Source organism: Pelophylax lessonae (genome assembly GCF_965119305.1).
Source record: "Pelophylax lessonae genome assembly, chromosome: 5".
In the NCBI taxonomy this organism is placed as follows: Eukaryota; Metazoa; Chordata; class Amphibia; order Anura; family Ranidae; genus Pelophylax; species Pelophylax lessonae.
In genome coordinates, this window is record NC_138772.1 from 473,541,971 (window position 1) to 473,555,218 (window position 13,248).

The following is a 13,248-nucleotide window of genomic DNA, read 5'->3' on the forward strand; positions in this document are numbered from 1 at the left end:
ACATGTTTCTAAGCATAAGGTTACTTCCAGACATGTGTTAGTTCATGCACTATAAGCAGCATGGGCGTAGGCGCAAGTACACTCTTGCCACTGGTATTGGTGCCAAATGGCCTATTTAAGCTGGAATCTAACAATGACAGATTGCAGACTGGTCTTCAGCTAGTTCTTGGGATCTGAGACCCAAACTGCTACGTTTGACCCAGCTTGCCTCTGACTAATCTTTGGTTTCATCTACATATTGTGACCCTGACCTGTGCTTTGGACTCTGCATCCTCCCTTCTGATTGGGTACCTTGCTGCTTGGCTGTTAACTGACTTTGGCCCATATCCTGACAATGCCTCTGTCTGATATTCCTGTACCTCACTGCAAAGCTGTTGCTAACCTTGACCTGTATCCTGATACTGCTCCTGCCTTCTGACTTTGTACTTTTGTGCCTGTCTGTTGCTGACCTTCGGCTTGTGTGTCAGCTTCATTCCTGTCTACTGATTAGGTGCTACCTTGTGTCTGCCTCTGACCTTTAACCAGTGGTCAAGAGTCAGCTGAGCTTCACATCCAACAGCTGGCGCTGTCTGCAACATTGACCCTTGTGCCACTCTGTGTCCTCACAATTCCTGTCACCACTACCAAGAGTGTTGGAAAAAATGTGCACAAGAAGCCCACCTTCAGCTCGATTTCCACAAAGAATCCACCATCAAATCAATATAGACACATACAGCTTTTCCCCCAAATTCATGTTAAGACACATCTTTTTATAATATAGACCTCCTGATCACATATATTAAAATGTAATTTTGTAAAACATTGATAATAAAGCAGAACTAGTTTCTGATTTTATTTAAAAAAATCTCATTTTGCTTTTTTTTTTTTAAATTAAAGCAACTTTCTCTTTAATATGCACTTTCAATCTGCTGCTATCCCCTACAAAAGGTTCTGCCAGTCTTCTGGTTTGAATGGTCGCCATGGTCCATTGATGCTTAGTGAAGGAAGGATGCTGGCTTGTATCTTTCACCAGGCCCCAAAGTATGGAGATACAACCATTTATGAACAGTGATGTTAATGCAAACTATCTCTAAAACAAAATCAGCCAGGTAGGTATGTTTAAAAAAAAAAAATTTCAAAAACTCCAGTCTCCCGCCTTTTGGTGGTGGCTCACGGACTCCCGCAAGTGCCATGCGATCTACTGTGGGAGACTTAGGATGTCTGCAGTCAGAGACTAAGCCGCTGCTTCCTGTCATAACCAGCAGTACCTGCATGACCAGCATTACCCGTCAGCAGTACCCACCAGCATTAACCTCCAGCAGTAATCACCAGCATTCCTCACCAGCATTACCCACCAGCAGTAACTGCCAGAAGTACCCGCCAGCAGTAACCGCCAGCATTACCCACCAACACTACCCACCAGCAGTACCCACCAGCAATACCCACCAACACTACCTGCCATCAGTACCCACCAGCAGTACCTGACAGCAGTAACTGCCAGCACTAACCACCAGCAGTACCCACCAGCATTACCCGCCAGCACTATCCTCCAGCAATACCCTAAGTCATGACCAAGAGTACCTGCATGACCAGCATTACCCACCAGCTGTGCCAGCAGTACCCACTAGCATTACCCGCCAGCAGTAACCACCAGCATTACCCACCAGCATTAACCTCCAGCAGTAACCACCAGCATTACCCACCAGCAGTAACCGCCAGAAGTACCCGCCAGCAGTACCCACCAGCAGTAACCATCAGAATTCCCCACCAACATTACGCGCCAACAGTACCCAACAGCAGTACCCACCAACACTACCCGCCAGCATTACCAGCAGTAACCGACAGAAGTATCCACCAACAGTAAACGCCAGCTATACCCACCAGCAACAACCACCAGCATTACACGCCAGCAGTAACCTCCAGCATTACCCACCAGCAGTAACCGCACCAGCAGTACCCGCCAGTAGTAACCACCAGCATTACCCATCAGCAGTAACCTGCAGCAGTAACTTCCAGCAGTAACCGCCAGCAGTAACCGCACAAGCAGTACCCGCCAGCAGTCTGCAAAATAAGTAGAAAAGGTATGTGCATTAGTGTGTGTAAATTGCAATATGTTTTTTAATAACTAGTTGTGTTTTGTCATAATATGTCATGTCCTTGTTCATACATGTATGAATAAGGCCATGACCTTTTCTGTCTGCCTAAGTCATATGTGCTAGGGGTGTAACTAGCCCCCAGCACATAACTGTAAATATCCCATCATGTGCAGTATTTCTGACTCCTACCACCATGAACACTTCAAATCACTGAAGTGGTCATGGTGGTTACAGTGTTCCTATTATATATCTCAGAAGAAGTAAACCTCTGTATACTGATTACATTTCATCATCCTCTAGTTGTGTTAAATTAGTGCAGGGGCTGCTTGGGAACGGCACGGCTGTATTTTATTACTTATATACCTTAGCTATAGTATTTATTTTATATGCGGCCCGAGAAAATGTCTCTACACTGTGGCCCAGAGAAGCCAAAACGTTGGACACCCATGGGTTAGATCAGGGGTCCTCAAACTACGGCCCGCGGGCCGCATGCGTTCTGACAGATTGCTATAACCTGTCAGAATGCTATACTCTCGTCGCTTCCGGTGGCGGTACGTCATGAAACAGCTGTGAGACTTACCAGTGCGCATGCGCAGACAGGACGGATTGCCGCTGTTACAGTCATCGACTCTGACAAGGTATAGCAGTCCATACAGGGGGCGGGACGGGGAGGAACATTTTGCCCAATGACAGGGTATAGCAATCTGTCAGAACACCCGTCATCGAGTCCTTACAGGGGGTGGGGCGGGGAGGAACATTTTGCAGAGCTCACTTATCAGAGGCGGGGTCGGAGGGTAGAACTGAGAGGAGGCGGGAAGAAAGTTCGGCCGTCACATTAATACAGGCCTTCTAGCCATTAATAGCCGAAGTGGCTCGTCCTATATATATATATATATATATATATATATATATATATATAATTTATATAAAATACTAAGTATATGTTTTGTTTTTTTTTATGCCTTTTAATGGCTAGAAGGCCTGTATTAATGTCACGGCCGAACTTCCTTCCTGCCTCCTTCAACCCTCCCGCCCCACCTCCGCTAAGTGAGCTCTGCAAAATGTTCCTCCCCGTCCCGCCCCCTGTATGGACTGCTATACCTTGTCAGAGTCGATGACTGTAACAGCGGCAATCCGTCCTGTCTGCGCATGTGCACTGGCGAGTCTCACAGCTGTTTCATGATGTACCGCCACCGGAAGTGACGGGGGTATAGCATTCTGACAGGGTATAGCTGTGGTCACTCTGGCATTGAGAGGGGGCATGCTGTGGTCACTTTGCATTGAAAGGGGGGCACGGTGTGGTCCCTCTGCATTTAAAGGGGGGCAAGCTGTGGTCCCTCTGGCATTGAAAGGGGGGCACGCTGTGGTCAATCTGGCATTGAAAGGGGGCACCCTGTGGTCCCTCTGGCATTGAAAGGGGGCACCCTGTGGTCACTCTGGCATTGAAAGGGGGCATGCTGTGGTCACTCTGGCATTGAAAGGGGGAACGCTGTGGTCCCTCTGGCATTGAAAGGGGGAACGCTGTGGTCACTCTGGCATTGAAAGGGGGCACACTGTGGTCACTCTGCATTGAAAGGAGGACACGCTGTGGTCACTCTGGCATTAAAAGGGGGCACGCTGTGGTCACTCTGGCATTGAAAGGGGGCACGCTGTGGTCACTCTGGCATTGAAAGGGGACACGCTGTGGTCACTCTGCATTGAAAGGGGGACACGCTGTGGTCACTCTGGCATTGAAAGGGGCCACGCTGTGGTCACTCTGGCATTGAAAGGGGGCACGCTGTGGTCACTCTGGCATTGAAAGGGGGCACGCTGTGGTCACTCTGCATTGAAAGGGGGGCACGCTGTGGTCATATATATATATAAATAAAACAATAAATATTGTATTGTTTTTCCTGTTTTTTTGTGCACTACAAATAAAATATGCGCATTGGAATTCGTTCATATTTTTTTTTCAAACTATAGTCCGGCCCCCAACAGTGTCTGAGGGACCGTGAACTGGCCCCCTGTTAAAAAAGTTTGAGGACCCCTGGGTTAGATCATTTGTCAAGTTTAACTTCTGTATGTGGCCTTAATGGGGAGATTCCTTCTTTTTTTTTTTCTCCTAGTGACAGGAAATGCAGAGAAGCTTCCAGTGTGGACACAGGCAGCAGTAAAATGCTCAAGCAACAAAAAATACCCCTGAAAAACCTACTGATAAGGTAGCATCAATGTCATGACATGTGTAGGCTCATTATGGAATAGATCCTTCCTTATTTACACAGTAATCATTTAATCACATCCTTCTTTGGCACATCTAGCGGAATGCTGGTTATTGTTAGGTAAGAATACATAGCGGAACCATGAGTAGGATGATGGCTTTAGTATGATATACACATATTTTATTTAGTTTTGGTATATAGTATTTCACTGATTGTTGATCACATGTAAATTCTTTGGGTGTTCATTTTCTTCTTAGAAACAATTTTATAGTTCTAATTCCTTCTGAATTCCTTCATTTTCCCCTTGGGTGACCTATTAGTGATGCTGCTAATGGTTATAATAGTACTATTTCATAATATATGTGTGTAGAGGACATTTCAAAGAAAATTTTTAAACTTTTTTTACTGGCTAAGAATTTTTGTATGCTGTTCTGGTTACATATTAAACAGTCACACATGTTGTAACTGTGCAGTCCATTCAATTCTTTAGGAGCTGTAGTTGTTGGATATTGAATACGATTGTAGATAACTGGGCTAGCACCCTTGAGTAGTGCAACCTGTAACAGCTGGAAGCAGCAAAAAGCTGGGGAAGCTTCTTACCAGTAAAAAAATAAAACGTTTCACTACTGTATCCCCTTCAAAACCTTCTGTTACTTCCTGTCTGTCTGACAAGGTTGTCATTAGAACAGAACACGTGGAAAAATCTTCCAATGGCAATACAGACAGCAGTAAAAACTCAAAAGAGGGGGCATTTTATAACTGTGTCACAGTGTGTTTGAGTGAAAAATTACAAAACAATTACAAAGGCACTGCTGCTATACTGCTGGAGCAAAACCCCAACAAAAATCTAAATTATCAAAAGGACAGCGCTGTGCAAAAATGTGTCTTTTCTATTCTCAGTCCTCTTAGTCCCATACCTGAAAATCAGTACATTATAATTTGATATACCCTCATATGTTAAAGTGCCAAAATATATTAAAATTAATAATCAATACAAACAAGTCATGCAATAATTTAAATAAAGATGAAACAGTCCATATAACTCATATACAGTATCTCACAAAAGTGAGTACACCCCTCAAATATTTGTAAATATTTTATTATATCTTTTCATTTATGGTTAATGTGTTAATGGTTGTGTGTTGAGGTCCCCTCAAAATACCTCAACACACAACCATTAATATCTTAGCCGCTGGCAACAAAAGTTAGTTGTTATCATGCTGGAATACTGCCCTGCGGCCCAGTCTCTGAAGGGAGGGGATCATGCTCTGCTTCAGTATGTCACAGTACATGTTGGTGTTCATGATTCCATCAATGAACTGTAGCTCCCCAGTGCCGGCAGCACTTATGCAGCCCCAGACCATGACACTCCCACCCCCATGCTTGATTATAGGCAGGACACGCTTGTCTTTGTACTCCTCACCTGGTTGCCGCCACACACGCTTGACACAATCTGAACCAAATAGGTTTATCTTGGTCTCATCAGACCACAGGACATGGTTCCAGTAATCCATGTCCTTAGTCTGCTTGTCTTCAGCAAACTGTTTGCGGGCTTTATTGTGCATCATCTTTAGAAGAGGCCTCCTTCTGGGATGACAGTCATGCAGACCAATTGAAGCAGTGTGCGGCGTATGGTCTGAGCACTGACAGGCTGACGCCCCCACCCCTTCAACCTCTGCAGCGATGCTTGCAGAACTCATACATCTACAGAAGAGAAAAAGGGGATTAAAGAAGGTGTGTGTGTGTAGAAACTTTTTAGTTTGCACCCTATAGCTTTCACATAGCCATTCGTTTTTCAATACCAGTCATGGCTGGGAGCAGGTTGGGGGAGGATTGGGCCACCTCCAAACTCACCTGTTTCCCATCCATCCATTAGCATTCATGTACTCCCATATTGGAGACACTCAATAGACACTCAGTTTGAGTAGTGTTAGGTAGTGTTAGGACTGTAGGATACACAGGGTGCCTTGGAGTGGCCTGCAGCTTATACATGCGTTTGCAAATGTGTGTTAACTAAACCCCTGTTTTTAACCTATTATGTTAGACAGGTTTATTTGGTTTGTCAGCAGAATGGTGGGTAAGTATAGCAAACTAAGGGCCGGTCAGTTTCTACACACACACACCTTCTTTAATCCCTTTTTTTCTTCAGTTCTGTTATATACAGGGATGGAGACGCTGAGCAGTGCTCGACGGTGTCTCATGTAAAGTCCCAAAACTGCCTAAATTTTCCGAACTCATACATCTATTTCCCAAAGACAACCTCTGGATAAGATGCTGAGCACATACACTCAACCTCTTTGGTCGACCATGGTGAGGCTTGTTCTGTGTGGAACCTGTACTGTTAAACCACTGTATGGTCTTGGAATCGTGCTGCAGCTCAGTTTAAGGGTCTTGGCAATCTTCTTATAGCCTTCTTTATTTAGAGCAACAATTCTTTTTTTTTTTTAGATCCTCAGAGAGTTCTTTGCCATGAGGTGCCATGTTGAACTTCCAGTGACCAGTATGAGAGAGTGAGAGCGATAACACAAACTTTAACACACCTGCTCCCCATTCACACCTGAGACCTTGTAACACTAATGAGTCACATGACACCAGGGAGAGAAAATGGCAAATTGGGCCCAATTTGGGCATTTTCACTTAGGGGTGTACTCACTTTTGATGCCAGCGGTTTAGACATTAATGGCTGTGTGTTATTTTAAGGGGACAGCAAAAGTAAACTGTTATACAAGCTGTACACTCACTACTTTACGTTGTAGCAAAGTGTAATTTCTTCAGTGTTGTCACATGAAAAGATATAATAAAATATTTACAAAAATGTGAGGGGTGTACTCACTTTGTGAGATACTGTATATTATATAATGATTCTTAAATGAAATTCTTAATGATTGAATTTCAGTGAAAAAAAAAATGTCTCTTCTTTTAAGTCTTCCACCACATCACAAGTGAAAATTAAAAATCAGATGTACTAAATAAACTCACCGGAGATAGATGGTGGTAATATTATAAACCAGCTAGCAGCACATTCCCCTCTGGGAGCAATAATCTGCAGGCCCTGCAAATTCCTCCTTAGACCTGCATAAATCCAAAAATCCGAAAGGAAGAGAGAAAAAACTTGCATAGCGTAAAATCCTTAAAACCTTTATACATAAAACCAATTTTTATAAACTCACATGTGTCTCCACTGACACAAGTATGACATAACCATGAACCCAGGTTCACTCCGACCAACGATTCCCGACCATGAGCGTAGTCCTGGTATTTGTGGTGATGTCACGTCCAGGCCCCGTCCTCTGCGTTTCGTCACCCGACATCCTCCAGCAGCATCCCTGGAAGACATTGGATGACAAAACGCATAGCCGGTTGCCGACCGCCGCACGACTATATACTGCGGCGGTCAGCCCCGGCCAGGCAGAGTGACGTATCGGTACGTCACTCGCCTGTCACTGACTTGCGAGCCTATAGCGAGCGGGCGCGCGCCCGCCGAGGCGCGCGCCCGCCGCGGCTCGTTCACAGGCAAGTCAGTGCGTGTGACCGGCACACTACGATCGCTCCTGTGAAGGGAGAAAGACAGAGCAGCTTGTGTAAACAAGCTGCCTGTCAGTTCTCCCTGTGTAAAAGTAAAGATCTGACCGTTCTACTATGTAGAACGGTTGATCTTTGCTTTTACACCAATAGCAATGTCCCTACACAGTAGAAAGCACGCCCCTAGGACACACTTAACCCCTCCCTGTCCAATAAAGTTAACCCCTTCCCTGCCAGTGTCATTTTTACAGTAACAGTGCATATGTATAGCACTGATTACTGCAGTAATGTCACTGGTAACCCCAAAAGTGTCAAAAATGTCAGTCAAGGGTCTGATCTGTCCGCCGCAATGTCGCAGTACCGAAAAAAAAATCGCAGATCGCCGCCATTACGCGTTAAAAAAAAAAACACCAAAAATGACAAAAATCTTTCTCTTTGTTAGTAAACGCGATAACTTTTGCGCAAACCAATCAAAATACGCTTTTTGCGATTTTTTTTACCAAACATAGGTAGCATAAAACAAATTGGCCGAAAAATGTTAAAAAATTTTGATTTTTACTTTTTTTTTTGGGGAATTTCATATAAAAAAATGTGAAAAATATTGTTATTTTTGCACAATTTACGCTCTTTTTTTGTTTATAGCGCGTGATCAAAAAATCGCACAGGTGATCAAATACCACCAAAAGAAAGCTCTGTTTGTGGGAAAAAAAGGACGTCAAATTCGTTTAGGTACAGCGACGCACGACCGCGCAATTGTCCGTTAAAGTCACGCAGTAAAAAATCGCAAAAAAACCCCTGGTCCTTTAGCAGCCAAATCCTCCGGGGCTTAAGTGGTTAAGGAAGGCTTAGACATTTGTGACACAGGCCATATTGTAATATACTGTAACATTATTAAAAATTACCTTTCAATCTGTATCAGAAGTCTGCACTAAGATGCACATCAGATTTTGGGCATCCTCGCATCCACTGCACAAAATATTTCAGTTTTAGTGAGATATTCCTAAAGTGTTAAATACTTCTACAGGGATTCAGACCCTGCCACTTACCTCTTTAGAACACCACAAGTGCAGCAGCTGACTGCTAATTATGAAGTCACTCCCATTCCCATTCACTGTGCACATGGACACAGGCAAACAAACAGCTACTTCTTCAGAATAACAAAAGGTAGGACTTTGTAACAAAGGTTATTAAAACCCTTGCAATGTACATAGATCACCCAGAGAGCAATGTCTTTTTCTCTGTAAAAGTGGAGTTACCTTTTCACTTTCAATAGATTTTTATTGAAAATTTTAAAGTACAAAACATGGCATAAAAAATACTTTTTGTATTTGCCAAGAAGGTATTAGACAGCTAGAACGTGGCTGCCGAGGATAAGTGGGGTTACCTTTTAAAATCTCTATAATTGTAAATCATACAAACATTTGCAGTAGCAGTAAGCCTGGGTTCACACTGCTGCGTGCAAGACACTGCATGTATATTCACACTGGCATTGCGGCACATTCCTGTGCGAATTACATGCGGTGTCTCTGGGGTGTGATTTAAGCCATGGATTTGTATGGCTCAAATTGCACTGCATTCGCACTGAACTGGTGCAGGACCCTTTTTTAGTCCACACATCTGCGATCTGATTCTGCAAATCATGCTGAGTTTTGCAAACTGATTGTGGGGTGTCGTTAACTTAACAAACACTCCGCAATTAGTTCGCATGGATGGGTTGAGATGTAGATGCGGTGCCAAATCTGCAGCAAATTTGCTGTGAATTCACACCGCATCTAGTGTGAACCTAGGCTAAATGTAAGGTATAATAAACAACCAAAGAGAAGTACCATGATAAACAAAAAAGTAGAAAAAAAAAAGAAAAATTAAAACATATTGATTGCAATACATATTAGTATATACAGTAAACCCCCCTCCATTGCGGAGGTTACGTTCCGGACCCAGCTGCGAAATAGAAAAACCCTATTAAAATGCATTGTAGGCATGTGTTTTTTTACTGTCACTGTACGTGTAAAAGCATTTTAAGGTCTTTAAACACACTTTTAAAACAATAGAAACTCATTTAAACACATAAAAGATACTGAGAGACATAGCAAGAGCTATGGAAAACACAAAAATATTTCATTTTTAATTATTTATATAGTAAAATAACATTACAAAAAAAAAAACGCAATATACAAGGACCGCAAAAACTGAACCGCGATGGAGCGGGGGTTTACTGTACATGTATACTGCATATACATAGTGTATATATGGTAAGCACAACACATCCTAAAAATAAGATGGTCCTTTTTTTTTTTTTTTAGCGACCACATTTCCTATCCTTTACCATGGAAAGCCAGTACATATTTATGGCTAGCACTCTGTTTTCATACAAGCACTCATAGTTTGTTATATCTGTAATTGAAGATAGCTCTAATGAAGGTCGTTTTCTTTTACCAGCTGTTTGAGATTCTGGCTACTTCTGAAAAGCATGCAGTTGTTAGCTATTGTTTTGCATTGCTTTATTCTCAGAAACAAAAGGCTCATTTAATAAAGGTCCAAATTGCTGCACATAGCACATTTACTTCATTAGTTTGAGTCTCTCTAGGCAAATCAAAGTTAATCCATGCTTGGTTGCTATGGCTTACTGCATATTTATGTCATTTTTTCCATGCTATTAAAAGCCTTTAGCTGTACAATATACCTTGAGGCGTGACCAAGAAGCTTCAACTTAGGTAAAAAAACATTCTTTAAAAAAAAAAAAAAAAAAAGCGTCTCTGTAGCTAAAGCTATTTATATACATTCTCCGATGTATCTTTGCTAACTCATAAATGGCTCATAATTTGTGTTTTTATGCCATACACTTTAATAAAAGCATCCTATCTGGCAAGTTCTGAAATGAATCCCAGCTGCGGTGATTCTTCTTGGAAATAAAGTTTTTGTTTACACAGGTGCAGAAAACCTTAACGTGGTTTTTATATGCGGCGCGGACAGATGTCTCTGTGCTTTACTTGGCATTTCTCCCTCTTCCAAAGCAATTTGTATCAAGCATATCTCAACGTGATACCAGTGCAAATGATATAGGAAATTCCTGCACATGGATAGGGCTTATCATAATGCTGCCAGCTGATAAGTAGTTATCAAAGAGCTCAACATTATCACCGAGTCTCTGGATGAATGCTGATATTTTCAAGTAAGAGTGCTTCTTTTTAATAAGAAAAAAACTTCATAAAAGCATAAAAACTCAATTTGTAGGCGAGTACCCGGTGTAAAAATATTGTGCTGCGGTGGGAGATGTACAGTTAAAGATGCAGCATGTAATAGAAACCATTGGGACTGATCTGCTAAAAGAGTAGATGCTTAACCACTTCAGGACCTGAAGATGATTTTCCCCTTAATGACCAGGCCATATTTTGCGATTTGGCACTGCATTAATTTAACGGACAATTGCATGGTCGTATGACGCTGTTCCCAAATAAAATTGATGTCCTTTTTTCCCCACAAATAGAGCTTTCTTTTGGTGGCATTTGATCACCTGTGTGATTTTTATTTTCTGCGCTATAAACAAAAAAAGAGCGACAATTCTGAAAAAAATAAATATATATTTTTCACATTCTGCTATATAACATTCTCAAAAAAAACATTTTAAAAATCAAGTTTTTTTAACATTTTAGGCCAATTTGTTTTCTGCTACATATTTTTGGTAAAAAAAAATCACAATAAGTGTATTTTGATTGGTTTGCACAAAAGTTATCGCATCTACTAACTACGGGAAAGATTTATGTAATCTTTATTGGGTTTTTTTTTGCGATTTTTAGCGGGACTGCGACATTGCGGCAGACAGATCAGACCCCTAACTGACATTTTGGACACTTTTGGGGGGACCAGGGATATTACTACAGTAATCAGTGCTAAAAATATGCACTGTTACTGTAATAATGACACTGACAGGGAAGGGGTTAACATTGTGGTTGATCAAGGGGTTAAATGTGAGCCTAGGGGAGTGATTCTGTCATAACTGTGGGGGGGCGTGGCTTGTGAAATGATCATAGAGACCTGAGATCCTATATAGAAGGATCACAGGGGCTTTGTGATCATTCCAGGGAGAAGGAACGGTCAGCTGTGTTTACAACAGCTGACCGTTCTCTCTCAGCGGGGAGTGATCGCGGGTGTCAGGTGGCAATCAGAGCCGCCTGCCGTGTGCATCGGCTTCCCCACTGCTGAGTGGGGGCGGAGCACCCCCTAGCTGTTTGCGTGCAACCGACATAGGTCTATGCTGGTTCATGCAAAGGGGCCGCACTGCCGCAGTAAAAAGGCAGCGGGCGATCCGGAAGCGGTTAATAAACAATGAGGACCTGTGTTAGCGGTGGTAAAAAAACAAAAAATGTTTCCCTTCTGCAGGGCAATATCACAATGTGGCTGAAATACTATGATTGAGCGCTCAAAATTGGAAGTAGCAGCTAGCACAAAAGCAGGTGATTGGCCAACCTTATATCAATTATACAGTATATAACGTAATAGGGCAGCACTCAAAATGATACAAATATACATTTATACTATAAGTGGCGGATATAGTGCAAAAAAAAAAAAAGTGCCAAAGCATATATAAAATCAAAATAATAGAAATATTTTTTTCTCTTAAAAAAATGCTTGTAGTGCCAATAAAAAGTCCTGAAATGAACATGTGTAAACTCCGGCCTTTTTCATTACATAATGCATGCAAAGTATAAAGGTACTCCACTCTGTCACCAGCAGTGTGCAAAACCTTTGATGAAGCAAACAGTCAGATATACTGACTGAATCTAGTTCTTATCTATTATCACTACAAGTTCAACTGTTTTCCACCAGCTTTCTTGCAATGAGTCTTACATGGTTTGAAAGAAATGATAATTTTCTAGGCAATTGTATGCTGTATAATATAAACAGTCAAGTCTCAAATGACCCTTTCGTTTTTTTTTTTGTTAGCTTTTTAATAAACTTTTTACATTAATAGTTACCAAATTGCTTCAGGGTGACTTCAGACATCTGGTCTAATAAAAAGGGTCAATATCATTTAAAAAAATGGTGTGTATGGCCAGTATTAGCATGAAAACAAAACAGTTTGTGCATCAATTATATGTAGGTAATCAAATTAATATGTAGGTAATCAACGGACACACGTCATACAGAAATTGGCCAACGATGTATTGTGAATGATGGGCATAATTGCACTGCATGGGATGAGTTATAAACCCTTTATTATTAGTACAATTCTGTGTCCTTTTGCTATTGAATTGTATTAATCTGAAGAGCAAGAATTGGTATGAGTTATGCACTCCATAGGAATGACGGCACCGCTCAGGAAATGCAACAATATGTGTAAAACCTTATTAAATAAATGATGTGTGTCTAATTCTGTCTGCTAACTTTTCTACTTAGGAAAAATTATGTGTCATGCTCTACCAGGTGGCCAGGAAGGGGTTACGATTTTAGTT